Genomic DNA, 16,603 nt, shown 5'->3' on the forward strand with positions numbered 1-16,603 from the left:
GGTCGGATTCAGAATGGGTTTTCTGCCACCGGCGCTCTAGCCGTCTCAACGATTGTTTCATCGCCCTCAGCTCCGGGGAAAACCACGGGGCTGTCCGGGCTCCATGCAACCGGAGAGGGCGCTTCGGAGCCAAACAGTCAATAGCCCTGGTTAGCTCCACATTCCAGCGGGCCACCAGGGAATCGGCTGAAAGGCCATCAACATGGGATAAAGTATCCCCTACCACTCTCTGGAAACCATTTGGATCCATTAAGTGGCGGGGGCGGACCATCCGAATTGGTCCCACCTCCCTGCAGAGGGGAAGGGTTGCGGAGAAGTCCAGTTGTACCAGGAAGTGATCTGACCATGGCACTTCTTTAGTTTCACTTTTTTTTAATGTCAGATCACCAACATCCATAGAGGTGAATACCAGGTCTAAGGCATGTCCTCGGCTATGAGTTGGACCAGACTTATTCAGGGACAGCCCCATGGAGGCCATGCTTTCCACGAAGTCCCGAGCGGCCCCTTGTAAGGTCGTGTCGGCATGGATGTTAAAATCCCCTAGGACGACCAAACTAGGTGACTCCAGGAGAACATCCGCCACGACCTGAAGCAGCTCGGGCAGGGAATCCTTGGTGCAGCGGGGAGGTCGGTACACCAAAAGGAATCCTGTACTGCCCCTATTGCCCAACTTCCAGAACATGCACTCAGAGAACTGGGTCTTCCCAATAGGACGCCTGGTGCAAACTAATGACTTCCTAAAAATCACTGCAACCCCCCCCCCCCGCCCAGATGGCCTGGGTTGCTGTGCGTAAGAGAAACCTGGTGGACAAGCAGCGGCAAGGACAGGCCCATCCGCTTCATCCAACCAAGTCTCTGTTACACATGCCAGGTCAAGTCCACCATCCACAATCAAGTCGTGGATGGCAGTGGTTTTATTCAACATTGACCTGGCATTGCACAGCAGCATCTTCAGGTCATGTGGGTATCCCTTGCTGAATCCAGTATCCGTCCGGTCAGGACCAGACCCGGAGGCAGGAATAGTCCTCAGACAACGACTAAACCTGCCTCCTCGGCAATGACATGGTCTGGTCTTAGCGTAACTCCTCCTCCTGCCCGTGATCACTGAGATCGGTTGTCCCAGTGCATCCCACCCTGTGGAACCTGCCCCAGCCATTTTGTTGGCCGGGACCCCCTCCCAGGCAGCCCTGACCCCACCCCTTAAGAACAAAATTAAACCTATATAAAAACAGAAAACAAAACACAACAATACAAACCAAAAACTATAAAAATTACAAGTAACCAAAATTATACAAAACTCAAAACCCCACTAAACATCTATCCCACCCCCACAACAAGAAAACTTAAAAAGATGAAAAGAAATAATAATAATAATAGAAACATTTTAAAACATTTAAGAAAAAAAAGAAAAAAGAAAAAAAACATTTAAAAAAGAGCTGGACAGCAGCAGCACTCAGGCACTCAGGCAGGGGGGTCCTCCTGGGCAGCAGCAACCAGCAGCAAAGCAGAGGCAGCAGCAGTCCTTTTGAGGCCTTACCAGGCCCCGCCCTGGGCCAGATGGTGAGTGGCAGGAACGGGGCCCTCAGGCACTCAGGCAGGGGAGTCCTCCTGGGCAGCAGCAACCAGCAGCAAAGCAGAGGCAGCAGCAGTCCTTTTATGGCCTTACCAGGCCCCGCCCTGGGCCAGGTGGTGAGTGGCAGGAACGGGGCCCTCAGGCACTCAGGCAGGGGAGTCCTCCTGGGCAGCAGCAACCAGCAGCAAAGCAGAGGCAGCAGCAGTCCTTCTGAGGCCTTACCAGGCCCCGCCCTGGGCCAGGTGGTGAGTGGCAGGAACGGGGCCCTCAGGCACTCAGGCAGGGGAGTCCTCCTGGGCAGCAGCAACCAGCAGCAAAGCAGAGGCAGCAGCAGTCCTTTTATGGCCTTACCAGGCCCCGCCCTGGGCCAGGTGGTGAGTGGCAGGAACGGGGCCCTCAGGCACTCAGGCAGGGGAGTCCTCCTGGGCAGCAGCAACCAGCAGCAAAGCAGAGGCAGCAGCAGTCCTTTTATGGCCTTACCAGGCCCCGCCCTGGGCCAGGTGGTGAGTGGCAGGAACGGGGCCCTCAGGCACTCAGGCAGGGGAGTCCTCCTGGGCAGCAGCAACCAGCAGCCTTTGACCTTACACGTAGGGTTCACATGGTGGAAGAAAGAGAACAAGGGTTTGGTAACCCTCCCAAGGTGAGGGGTTGTGACCTAGCTAAGCCTGGCAGGACAACTTGCTCTATGGTCTTAACCCCTTCATGCATTAACTGGAGTTAAGCATGCTGGTTATATGAGACTGGATTTATCCGATAATTATAACACACTAAAACAAAGTCAGTAGTTTGTTGTTTTCCTTTTTACAGCGTTCCAACTTCAAGAGCGAGACTCCTATATTGACGATTCAAAGGCTCAATGAATCCCTGGGGAGCTTCAACAGCTCACTGCTTTCTCCCCCTTGCTGCTTTTGTTGTGTGCGATATCCCGATACGTGCCACAGAGAGGCTTTGTATGTGCATTACTTCTCATTAATTTGATCACAGGGCACGGATGGGAAATGTGATTCAGCTGCCTAAAATGATCTTCCATTTGTAATCTTCAGCTCATGCCTTTGAATTCATTAGCTGTGAACACACACATACTGTACACCAATACACACTTGTAAAGATACTGCCTTGCATTTCTCAAAGCATCATTCTTCAGGGGGAGTCATTGACAAAGTCACTATTTTTGTAGTGCTTCTTCTAAATGCATTAGGACACTCACGAGATGCCTGCACCATCCTCAGGCTTACAGGCTTAACATAGCTAGTCTGTTGTATGCAGTTGATTTTACCACTATGTACATGCACAGCAGGCATGCCACATGGAGACAGAAGTAGCCAGGGATAGGCAGGGGTGTGTGGAGATTCAGTTCAGATTTTAATGCAAACCTAATTCACATTCTCTGGGGGGGGGGAATGCAAAGCATAACGTAGCTGAAGTCTGAAATTTGCACTTCTCCAATTTTTGTGATGCAGTTCTCCAACCAAACCCTGAGTGGAAAAAAATGTGTACGTTAGGGGAAGGTTTAAGGGGACTGAATGAAGACCCAGGATCATTGTGCTCAGTGATGAATGTGCTCTTACATAACAGGCAAGCAAGAAGCATCTTTACCTCCATCTCATAGAAGCTGAGGGTAGAAGCTGTGGAATCCCTCGACACCTCTTCCTTTGAGGCAGCACTGACACACCAATAAGGCTGAAATATATATATCTCTCTCACTTGAAGACCGGAGAGAAGCAAAGAGCAAATATGCAATAAGAACAAATGCTGGTGTCAGGGAAAAACCTGGGTATGGAATATAAATGTATGCGATAGCTTCAGCAATTCTGAAAACACAATCAGAGGCTGTGACATTAAAAACACTTTGGATTTGAACCAGCCAGCCTTGCAAGTTGTTACCCAAAAATAACACAATAAATTTGTCATTGGATCTGGAATATAATGATAGGCCAATGGAATGACTGAACAACCACACCATTTCAACATTCCTACATAATGTGTCATTTCCCCAGCAGCCAATGTGGTTGTTTGGTTAGCTAAAATTATATAATTCATGGGATTAGTTTTGCAAAGGCCTGTTGATTCCTACTAGAACCTTGGCTCATGGTTCTAGAAAGTGTAGTTTTTAGTTTCATCTGTGTGCGTAATGAGTGGGATTTGCAAAAAAAAAAAAAAAAGTTACGATTAATGTATTCATTTTGGCTGATTCTGTGGCCAGCCATGTGCTCTAATACTCACCTATTTCAGTAGTCATTCTGTGTACAAAATTGTGGGCAGCAGAACTTGGAATCAAGAGTCTCATTTCACTCATATTGCCACGGGGAACCCAGATTTGGTACTGAGCATGCACTCAGGAGGGAGCAGCAGCCAATCATGTCTCTCTGACAAAGATGATATACATGTTTCCTGCCTTTCAGACTTCCAATAGAGCACACATGGAGTAACTGGCTTTGACTGCAAGGGTGCCCTTTCTTAGGAGCTGAAATGCTGCCAATCAGTAAGGAGGAATAGAGATGCTGAATTTGAAAAGTGCAAATTACCAAGTAATCCATGTTAGTATGATTGGTACCACAAGAATAAGAGCACCATGAAGAAGGCAAGGCTGGATCTAGACACATCAAAAAAGCACTTCAGGAAAATGTGTTCTAATAGTATGGTTTAGGAAGCCTTTATGAACATCTACCTTATTATACCACAGGTAGGCGTGCCACCCAAATCTATTTTCCACCCCCTCCAAATCCAGTAAATCAGTATTTCTTAGTCTGAACCATTCTCCTAGCCAATCAATACAAGCCGCTTCGTAGTATATTTTTAGATCTGGTAATGAAAAACCACCCCTTGTCATTTTGTCCGTCAATAGCCTATATGCAATCCTCGGCTTTTTAGCTTGCCACACAAATTTTGAAATGATCTTCTGCCAGTCTTTGAAATATTTCTGGTTTGTGATAATGGGAATATTTTGGTATAAGAACAATAACTTTGGTAGGATTGACATTTTAATAGCTGCTATCCTTCCCATGAAGGATAGGTTCAATCTTCCCCATGTTTCAAGGTCTTTGCTGATTTCCTTCCAGAGTGTTTCGTAATTATTTTTGAATAAGTTGACGTTCTTAGTAGTAAGCCAAATGCCTAAATATTTAATCTTTTTGACCACGGCAATCATAGTTTCTTTTTGAAGTTGTTCCAATTGTTTTCCATTTAGATTTTTTACCATCATTTTTGTTTTATCTTTATTAATCTTCAAACCTGCCAATGTGCCGAATTCTTCAATTATTTTTAATGTTTCTCCAATTAATAGATGTGGATCCTCAATTGCGATAACAATAGCATCGGCAAAAGCCTTGACTTTACACTCCTTCGATCCATATCTTATTCCTTTTATTTTATCTGTTGTTCTGATTCTTTGTAATAATACCTCAAGCGTTAATATAAATAAAAGAGGAGAAATCGGACACCCCTGTCTTGTTCCTTTAGTGATGTCAAAATTTTCTGTTAATTCATTATTTACAATCAGCCGTGCTTTCTGTTCTTTATATATGGCTTCAATACTTCTCCTGAATTTGGTGCCTAATCCAATCACTTCCAAATTTGTTTTCATAAAGATCCAAGACAGGTTGTCAAACGCTTTCTCGGCATCCAAAAAAACTAACGCTGCCTGTTTGTTTATTCTTAAATCCAAATAATCAATAATATTTAGCATTATTCTCATATTATTTTTTACCTGTCGCCCTGGAAGGAAACCTGCTTGATCTGTATGTATGTACAGTGGTGCCTCGCAAGACGAAATTAATTCGTTCCGCAAGACTCTTCGTCTTGCGGAAATTTCGTCTTGCGAGGCACCTTTTCCCATAGGAACGCATTAAAATTTAATTAATGCGTTCCTATGGGAAAAAAAGTCCGGGGGCCCCTCCCGACCGGCACCGGAGCCAAGCCAAGCCGCGTTTTAAGACTGCAGTGAGCGAACAGCAGCGCTGCTGTTCGCTCGCTTCACTCTTAAAACACGGCGCCGCGGCTCCGGGAGGGAGGGAGGGGGCCGTGGGATGATGCCCGACATCGGGCATGATCCCACGGCCCCCTCCCGACCGGCACCGGAGCTCCGCGGTGCTGTGTTTTAAGACTGCAGCGATCGCTGCAGTCTTAAAACGCAGCTCCGCGGCTCCGGGAGGGAGGGAGAGGGCCGTGGGATGATGCCCGACATCGGGCATGATGCCACGGCCCCCTCCCGACCGGCACCGGAGCTCCGCGGTGCTGTGTGCGGGGCTCCGGGAAGGAGGGAGAGGGCCGTGGGATCATGCCCGACATCGGGCACGATCCCACGGCCCCCTCCCGACCGGCAGCGGAGCTTACCTTTTCGCTGCGGTCGGGAGGGATGTTGTCCGCGTCTGCCATTTTGGATCGACTGCGCATGCACAGTCGATCCAAAATGGCGGACGCAGACATCACCCCTCCCGACCAGAGCGAAAAGGTAAGCCAGCTTACAGTGGTACCTCGCCAGACGAATTCGTCTTGCGAAAAACAGGCATAGACGAATTCGTCTTGCGAGTCAACTAAAAACTCGCAAAACCCTTTCGTTTTGCGAGTTTTTCGTCTAGCGAGGCATTCGTCTTGCGGGGTACCACTGTAGTATGTCAGAATCCTTTTAAGTCTTTGGGCCAAAATAGTTGTAAAAATCTTATAATCGTTATTCAATAACGATATTGGCCTGTAATTTTTTACATTAGTAAGATCCGAGTCTGGCTTTGGAATCAACGTTATATGGGCCTCCTCCCAAGACTTAGGAAGTCTTCCGTTTTCCATTATATTATTCATAACTTCCTTCAGGGGTGAGATCAATTGTTGAGTTAGTTTTTTATAATATTTTATTGTAATGCCGTCAGGCCCCGGAGCTTTTTCATTTTTCCCCTGTTTTATTGCTTCAATGATTTCTTCCTCAGTAATCTGGTTCTCTAATAGATCTACTGCTTCTTTATTTAAAGTTTTTAACTTATGTTGTTGCAAGTATCTCTTTATTTTCTCACTACATTCTTTTGGTGCTTTGTAAAGCTCTTTGTAATACTTAAGAAACATATTTCTAATCTCTTTTGGTTTGTCCACAGTTATATTATTATCCACTATTTTATTTATAGTATTCTGAGCTTGTCTTTTCTTTAGTTGCCATGATAGCCATTTGCCTGTCTTGTTTAGAGTTTCAAAATTTTTCTGCTTTAATAACTTAATTCTCCACTCCACTTCCTGGTTTATCAAAGCATTTATTTGTATTTGCAACAGTTTATAAGTTTGTTTTAGTTTTAAGTCTGTTGGCTTACTTGTCATTTGTTTTTCTACTTCCTTTATCTTTAATAATATATCCTCCTTATTTTTTTCTCTCTTCCTTTTCAGTATGCAATTTTGCTGCAGGAGGAACCCCCTCATGACAGCCTTGCTAGCATCCCAGACCGTGTTTAAATCCGTCTCTTTATTTAGGTTTAGTTCAAAATAAGTATTCAATTGTTCTTTAGATCTTTCTAGAATTTCATTATTATCCAAAATGCTATCATTCAATCTCCATCTATATTGAGTAGACCTTTGAAGATTTAGCTCCAGTGTTATTGCGTTATGGTCTGAGATAGTTTTCGGCATTATTTCAGTCTTTCGAACTTTGGTCATTAGTTCTTTTGATAGCCAGATCTGGTCAATTCTACTCCAACTTTGGTTTGGCTCCGAGTAGAACGTGAATTGTTTTACCGTTGGGTGTTTAAACCTCCATATATCCACAATTTCATGCTGGTCTGCTATATGTTCAAAAGCTTTTGGTAGTTTCCCTGAATTACATTTTTGTTTCTTGTCTGACCTGTCCATTTCTGTTGATGGGACCCCATTTAGGTCCCCCATCAATATCATCTTATAATCCACATATTCCCCCAAAAGTTTGTTTAATTTTTCATAAAATTCTGCTTTCTTTTCATTGGGGGCATAAATCCCCACTATCAGAATCTTTTGTCCTTCAGTCTGTACTTCAACTCCTATTATCCTTCCTTCGTTATCTTTAAATTTTTGTTGAGCTGTATATTTGTTTTTGATATATAATACCACTCCCCTTTTTTTCTGTACGTCAGACGTAATAAATTCATTTCCCAATTTAAAATTCTTTAAGACCCTATTATGTTTCTTGACAATATGTGTCTCTTGCAGACAAATTATGTCTGCGTTGTGTTTATTTATTAAATGTACCACCCTATTCCTCTTTGCCTTATCGTTCATGCCATTTACATTCCAAGATATAAGTTTTAAAGTCATTGTGTTTATTTATTTAAATAATTTTATTCCAATATTTGTCTTATTTTAGTTTTCTACATCTTTTTGTTCTTGTTCTTCTTCAGAAATCTCGCCTTCATCTTCTTGTTCCTCTGCTTCCCCTTTACGTAGTTCCTTATATCTTCTTCCAAATTTCTTTAATTCCAGTTCAGATTTTATTTTGTGTTTTTTCTCTTTATAATAGAATGATATGCCTTCAGGGTATTCCCAACGGAATTTTACTTTCTCGGCATTCAGGCTTTTAGTAAGATCTTTGTAACCATCGCGTTTTTTCAAAAAGTGGTTCGGGATATCCCTAAATACTATAATTGTCTTCTCATCTATAATTAATTTCCCATCTCTAGCCTTTTTTAGTATTGTATTTTTCATGTCCATTGAGCTAAAAGTTGCTAAACAATCTCCTGGATAGTTCTTTTTTTGTCTACTTGGCTGGGGGGGTGGTCTTATTCTAAACACATTTGTTATCCCATATTCTAGATCCTCCTCCTTTACCTCTAACAACTTTGCCAATTCAATAATTAATTTACTTCTAATATCCTCCCCATCCTTTTCTGGTATCCCGCGAAACTTTAAATTCAATGCTTTTTGGTTCATTTCCACAAAAGCGAGACTGTCTAATACGCTTTCCTGTATTTTGTTAAGTTCTTCGATCTGTCCTTTCATTTTTTCCCTCTCTTTTTTATTTTCTTTGATTTCTTTTTGAACTCGCTTTTGTTGTTCTTCTACTACATGGACTTTATTATTCAATTCCTTCATTTGCCCAGAAAGATCTGCTGCTAAGTCTGCCAATTTTTCTCCAGTGTTTTTTTCGCTTTCCTTGACTGTATCTTTAACCTCTTTAACCTCCCTCCTTATTTCCCTTATTTCAGCCAAAATTTTTGCTAGCTCCCCTTCCCCTTCTATATCCGCTTTTGATGGTCTTCTGTCGCCTGGTGTTCCTGATTTTGGTCCTTTGAAAGCCATGTCTCCCCCTTCTTTCTATTTTTTCCCTATTTTCTGCTTGTCGCTGCAATATCTTTTGCTTCCACTGGGTGGCTTCTTCCAACCCTCCTCCCGCCTTTATATTACCCCTTTGTTTCTTTCTGCTTTATATTGTCATTTAAACATTTCAATATTTCAGTTTAACGCAGACAACAAACATACAAACAACAAACAACAAACATACAGGTTCCAGTGCCAACAATAACAATAACCCTCCCTCTATCCAAAGTCAAGGTCCTGATGTTTCAATTTGTTCCAATCTTTTGTTGGTTCCCTGTTCCTTTAAATAGCTGGAGAATTGCTTCAAAGGCTTCTCAGTTCTTTTTTTTTTTTTTTTAGCTCTTTTTAGGGGAGCTAGACATCAAGTCTTTTGCTTTTAAGTTCCTTTCTGTTTTTTCCTTTTTTCCCGGGCTCCACGTATTTCCAGTCCACGAACACCATAAACACCAAAAACCTTCTTGCGTCTGTCTCAGCTTACTCCCCCGGAGACTGTAACAATGTTGCAGCACAATCAAGCTTTAGCCAAGTCCCACCAATCCAAATTAAGTTTTCCAAGAGAGCCAGTCCTTGGTGTTCAGAAACTATGTATTTTTAACAGTCTATCCGGAAAATGTGTTCTAAACTTCATAAAGGGAAATCACGTTGGTGAAAGACGGGACTCCACAGCGCCATCTGGTGTCATAGTGTTATAACGCATATAAAGTGCTTTTTCTTTGCCAGTGTAGCTGAGTCCCAAGTCTGTGGTTGGAATGGTGGGCCTCAGGGGCGGAGGAAGGGGTGTGTGGTGGGGCCCCTGGCTGTCACCACTGATGGTGGGTGAAAAATGCCAGGTGGCACTGCAAGGCCTGGGAGTGACGTGGTGGCTTGGGCACCCGCAGGCTCTGCACTACCCCAAACGGTCCACCTACCGCCCCCCTCAGCTGTAGGGCGGCTAAGTGGGAGGAGGCAGGCAGACTCCTCGGAGGCCCTGCAGAGCGTCCTGCCCCGGCTAGCCCTGCCCCACAGACGGCTGGCCCCACTCCTGGGCGCAGGGCACATGCACCGCCCCAGGTGCCCAATTGGCTTCCTCCGCTGCTGGTGGGCCTTTCACTTCCTGAAGGAATACATGCCAAGGAAAGTAATGAAGAAATGAGAAGTGGAGTTAGTGCAGGAGATACCAGACTGTGCTGCTCAAAGACTACAAACTGAGACACGCTTACCAGGGAGTAAGTCTGATTCACCTCCATAGATCTTACTTCCAAGAAGAAAAGGATAAGATTGCACAGCATAACCACAATCTAAAATACACTTAGATTGCATTCCTATGCATTTTAGTTCAATAGGACTTAGCCTGTGTATGTAACGAATTCTGCTCACATTGATCCAAAGCAAAACTCCAACATATAGTTAGCAGAGTAAAAACTTAAACACGTTGCAGGATTCCCCCCCAAAATAGACCAGAGGCAATTGTATTTCATCCAGCAGAGGCATAATGGTCACAAATTCATACATTCAGGATTGGCACTGTCCATAAGAAATCCAGTTGCAACAGACTTAACTTAAAACTTACAAGAAGTTACACTAAGACTGAAACCTTAACACTTAAGCATACTATGCACAGAACACCACATCAGAAGGAAAAGAAAGATAGAAAGTGAAACTCAGGCTCCTTCTGGCCCATTCTAGTCAGCATGACCTTGAGTGAAAGAGATAACAGAACCAGTTTAAACCAGCTGTTCACCTTCTCTGAAGGAATAACCCAAACATCAGGAACCTTCCGCCAGTTTCTAGGCAGAATAAAAACTTACGTGTCAGTTACACACTGGTGCAAGTTGGACGTTTCTATCACACAGAGAAGCTTCCAGAACCCTCTTGAATCAATTAAAATAGACAAGATTTCTATACTTCAGCTCAATACTTTCTTCACCAAAAAAATGCAAACTGACAGTGTACACACCCGTTTACTCTGCATCCAGTTGGCCATTGGTTTGGGAAGCAGTGTACACACTTAGCCACAATCCATATCTATCCTGTTATTTCTTATGAAATACTGCATTTTTATGCCTGTTGCCCCCAACCAGCTTCCATCTGATTTGCAGTGGAGAAATGAGTTAGCTGCATTTTAAGCCAGTAATGTGTACACAGCCTTATTCCCAGGTATGTATGTCCAGGACTGCAGCCTCAGGCAGCAATCTTATATCCACATTCCTGACAGCGAGCTGTATTGAACTCAATGGGGCTTGCCTCGGAGTAGACATCTATAGGACTGCATGGTTCCTAAAATGTAGGGCCTATCAAACTAAGCGAGTGGGGAAGCTACCATCCTAGTAAATGCCCTTGGGATTGCATTACACCTGTTATGGATGCCTAACCCCTATTCTTGTCATGTCCCTGCCAGAGGAATAATCTTGGGAGGACAGCCTGGAGCTCCCAGAGGGAAATAGCATAGAGGAGCAGGCTGTGCTAGGGGGCCAGGAGGCAGACCAAGGAGATCCAGGGCCTTCAGGGGGAGACAGTAATCCAACCTTCCCCTCACAACACAGGTAGCCCCTTCACAGACTGAGAGGCAGTCACTGAGCCATAGGGAGTGCAGGCACAGAAAGATGCAGGCTCATGAGGAACATGGTCTCCTCGGGAGTAAATGAATGCTTGTTGTGAGCAAGCCACTTCTCATGAGTAGACCAAATCTGCACACAACACCGATTGCTTATAGCTGTGTTCTGCGTGGTACTCTAAAGGCTCAGGTTTAAAAGCCTTCAGTCGTTGGCCCTGAGTGCTGGGACAGCATCTTTGCATTGGCCTCTAGCTAGTTGCTAGGCCCACTGTGTGCAGACCTTGAACAGTTTATGGACCCCGCTTCTCATGCTGCATGTCTATATGGACTTTGCACTTCCCCATTAACTTGTAGCTGCTCAGCCTGTGCACTGCCTTAAATATCCTGGATTATAGTGGCCCGGGCAGCTTCAGAAATGAGTTCAGATGTGCATTTCTCCCTCTAACATTTGCATTCCTTTTAAAGTAAAGTGCGTAACCAATAGGATATGCCAATCAAAGGAGAAGCTTCCCAAGCAACAGGGGACCATTGTCAACCTCCCCAGTTGTTTTAAAGCTGTAGGCATCCGCAGCACCTCATTTTAAAAGTTTTCTTCGTGATTCATCTGACATTAAGCACTTGTCCTGCAAGGAGAGGAGAGATGGAATCTAATTTTAGAGCTGCTCCTGGGATCTGATTTGGAGAGCGTGGCAGCATAAACAGATGCCCGTTTGTCAAGCTCCACAAGACATATTGGTGCACAAAATTAAAAGCTGAACATTTGCTTTCTTGTGATACCTACCTACATGCAAAATGTGAATCAGGGATCAAAGCTGCTTTTCAGATGAGCAAACTGCAGCTGATGGCATTTAGAAAAAGAAGCGAAAAAGTTCCCCCACAATTTGCTTGCTTTTGTTCGTTGTCATTATAGCTTGGGAATCTGCATGAAGATGCAGCAGTTCAACATGAATCTTTCGCCTCCTCCTTCTGCTGCTGCTGCTGCTGCTGCTGCTGCTGACACAATCCCATGGAGGCCCTCTTGGTGTACAACTACAAATCTGTAGCTTTTCTCAACCCACTGCATAATTCAACTGATCATAGGAGCAAGCACAAAGCTGCTGCTTCATAGGCAGCAAATGTTTTAAAGCATTATTTTAAAGCAAATACAGTGGTCAGGGGCGTCGCTGGGGGGGCGTAGGGGCGGTACCCCCCGGGTGACAGGGGAGGGGGGTGACAAGCAGAGGTCCCTCCCGCCACTCCCATGCGCTGCCGCTCCCTCCGTCACCCCGGGAGCAGCAGCGCACGGCCGAGCGAGTACCCCGTCCGTGCAGCGCTGCTGCTCCTGGGGTGACCGGCAGTGCGTGGGGAGTGGCGGGAGGGGCCGCTGCTTGTCACCCCCACCCGCCGCCGCTCCCTCCGTCCCCCCGGGAGCAGCAGTGTACGGCCCGACAACGGAGTGTGCCTGCACGACATTTCGCACAGGCACACCCCGTTGTGACGTCACAATGTGATGTCATGACGCCCCGCCCCCGGGGCGCTTTCTTTTGCTGCCCCGGGTAGCGCGGAGCCTTGAGCCTTCCTCCACCAGTGACAGTGGTACCTCAGGTTACATACGCTTCAGGTTACAGACTCCACTAACCCAGAAATAACGCTTCAGGTTAAGAACAGAAATCATGCTCTGGTGGCACACTGGCAGCAGGAGGCCCCATTAGCTAAAGTGGTGCTTCAGGTTAAGAACAGTTTCAGGTTAAGAACGGACCTCCAGAACGAATTAAGTTCTTAACCCGAGGTACCACTGTATAATGTTGGCATTAAAACCGGCCCATCTAAAACAATGCTATCTTTTCTGTTTCTCACATTAGTAGAAGGCTATGATCTGATTAATAATAATAATAATAATAATAATAATAATAATAATAATATCACCATCATCATCCACAACAATAACAACCTAATCTCTTCAATGAGAATATAGCCCATTTCTCCAGGATATCACAGCTCTGATAAAGAATACAAAAAACTACTGCTAAGTTCATTCTACTACAGCTCTGCAGAATGGTTCAGAAAAAGCAGCCCAACTCTGAAAGGCTAAGAAGGCGGTTTTCTGTTCCAGCCAGAAATGCTGCTTAAAGCCTGCACTTCTCCAGCCATGCTCAGTGCCCCTGCCCGATGACAAAAGAGCCCTGTGTCAGGGGGTAGATTGATTATAGCGCAACACCTGCGAGATAAAAGTGGAATGGATGCTGCACAACCAGATGAGCATGGAAGCAACACAGGTGTCAGAAGTGGGTTTTAAACGTTCGGTGTCTCCAAGCAGTGGTCCTGCTGGCAGGGATTGGCTTCTTGACTACTCTGCAACTCAGTATGGCCTAAGGTTCAGCAGGATACTCAGCTCAATGGAACACTGATGTGGTCCATGTCCAGGTGAGTGATGGATACAGAAGCAGCCATTAGCCATGCATTCCAGAGAGGTAAAGCAGAGAGGTGGCAATGCTAGAACCAGGTATTTTAAAATAAGGTATGAACAAATGAAGAACTCAAACTTTTGTGTTTGTTATAATAAATTTCAAAGTTTGTGAAACAATAGCCACTAGGTAGAAATTTAAGTGCAGATTAAGATGGCACATTATCACCTTTAGGAAACATAAAATTTATACACAAATATAAATTTGGGTGATGCAATATCCTCACCAATTTCTGCACAATATACACGGTGTTCCTGAAACAATGGAAAGTATCAGCAGGAATAATGGAAAAGCTTGGTCCCTCTGAGCAAATCATGTCATTATTTGCATGCCATTATTTGAAACTTCTTGTCAAGTCTCTCTCCCCCCACCCTGTGAATCATTTATCAGAATATGACTCCATGCAAACAAAAGGCGTTTGATACTTTAATTAGCACCTCTCAGTTTCAATAATAGGCTTTGTTATTTGTTTTTTTACAAGTGATGAAAGAAAGTATTGAATTGTAAAACAGAAAACATGGAGTGGGTAGTAAATGATGTGAAATTCATAAACGAACCTATTTCCCATAGTTGATGTGTGGTTTGGTATAATACGGGCATTTTAGATTACTTGGAGAAAGATTTCTATGAGAAGCACCTCATAAACAATCATCCTGATAGAATATTGAAGATTATGTTTCTTTAGCATGCATAAAGTCCAGAATTGTGTTGGTATATCAAACCAGCTAAGGCAAATTTCTTTCTTCAATGTCTCGTTTGGCTTTGACAAGATAATTAATCCCCCTGTCAGACCCTCTGCAATGATGGCTTTGTGTCTGGAAATCTGCCTGCACTGATACCTTAATCCAGAACTCAGAGCTGGACTTTGTGCAATAGGGTAGCAGAATAGCAATAGCTTCTTTTGGTTTTCAGTCTCTCTGCAGTAGTAGTTTGAGTTCTGGGCAAATGACCACTGTAATTTGCATTGCCTCTAGTGAGATCAGTGTGCAAATTCAGGTCATTATTATTTTTTGTTAGGAGGGCAAAAAAGAAGTGCAACATACTTTCATATGGTTAGGGATGGGTGAATTGGTCGATTTTGGTTTATCTATTTCTCTTTTTATTAGTCTTCTCCACATCAGTTAGATTTATATGTTTTAAAAAGTGCTCACAAAAATTCAACAGCATTTTAGTGCACATTTCTCCTGTATGCATATTTTAAAGCAATCTCCCCAAATATAGGTATTTATGAAAGCAATATAATGCATTTTATCTTATTTTCATTTGTGCACACTTCCCCCCAATATACACATTTCTGGAGACATTTTTTTCAGCTGGACAACTCCATTGCAGAAGTTGGAGAAGTGTGAATTGCAAAAGATAGCTGGGTTTCAGTAAGTGCAAATTGTTGCTGTTCCAAGTTCCTGGGTGCATTACAACAATTAAAACACAATTTTAAAAACAGTTCAAAACAACTTACAATCACAGAAATCAGATGGGTCCTAAAAAAATACACCTCAGGAGTCAAATGCCAGGCTAAAGATAGGGTTGCCATATTTCAAAAAGTAAATCTGCTCCACTTACCTGTGGGGAGGAGTTGCGGTGGACCGTGTGGCCGCCCTCTCACTTCCGAGTGGGTGGGGGACTTTGCCCCTTGCCGCCCAGAGGATTCCCAGCCATGTCAGCGAACAGCTGGCCAATAGGCCGGCTGGGGGGCGTGGCCAGGACCCACTTTAAAAGCAGAAGCACGAGCCGGAGGGCTTCCTTTCGGCTCGCTTCCTCAATCTCCTACCCTCCCTCCCTACTTGCAGGTTTTCCTTCAATGGCCTTGCTCTGGACTTTGGTTGGTCGCCTGCCCTTATCAGAGGCCTAGTAGGAATTTTTCCACTTGGCAGCTTGGCTTGGCCATGTGGTTTTTGCCTACCACTTAGCAACTGTCACAACTTTGTAAGGTGTTGCGGTTAGGCATTGGGGGACCTTATTTTGGGGGAGGGGAGGCCTGGCCATCGTGTGCCCCTCTAAGCTTAAGGGTATTCCGTTAAAGGAATCTGGGGGTGTGGATCTTGTCCAAAGCCTGGGGCGTGGCTAGGGCCATGCCGCAACCCCTTGGGAACCCAGGGGGAGCTTGAGTTGGTCTGAATCGATGGAGCTCCCCCTACCAGTGGTTTACCCTTACTTGACTTCCTGCTCTGCAGGCAGGAGTCAGATATAGTCAGGTCCCCTCAATGCCTAAGCCAATACCACTCACATTCTGTAATCAATAAAGTTGTGGCCAAATTTTGCCCAATAACATTAACCTTATATCCTGTGTTCTTGTGTTTTATTTCCTCCTCGAGGGGGCAGCTGCGGGGTCTTGACCAGGAAACCATCGAAATTGTTGAGTTTTTTTTTGCGGAAATGGCCAAAAACCATGATTTTTTCATTGACTTGCCTAAGATCCAGGACAAGTGCCACTTTTCATCAATTCCCCCCAGACACCAATTCCACCTTTTAAATCCCTACATTGTCAAGGAAAATCTTTAGCATTCATCAAAAGTTGCATAGCGAAGGTGCCAGATATACCTCTGTGGAGAGGAAGTTCCCCAGAGAAGGACCTCTCCCAGGTTGCCACACACAAAACTTCTGAGGGTGCTGAGACAAGAAAGAGGGCCCCCTCTGCCAATTTTAACACCCAAGAGGGGCTGTAGATAAGGAGGTGGTCTTTCAGGTATTTGGGGCCCAAATCATTTTGGGCTTTAAACACTCACATGAGCACCCTGAAACAAATTGGCAACTGGAGCAGCTGTTTTAAAGCAGGCCTCATGCAAGATCTAG

Source organism: Lacerta agilis, chromosome 2, assembly GCF_009819535.1.
Source record: "Lacerta agilis isolate rLacAgi1 chromosome 2, rLacAgi1.pri, whole genome shotgun sequence".
Taxonomy (NCBI): Eukaryota; Metazoa; Chordata; class Lepidosauria; order Squamata; family Lacertidae; genus Lacerta; species Lacerta agilis.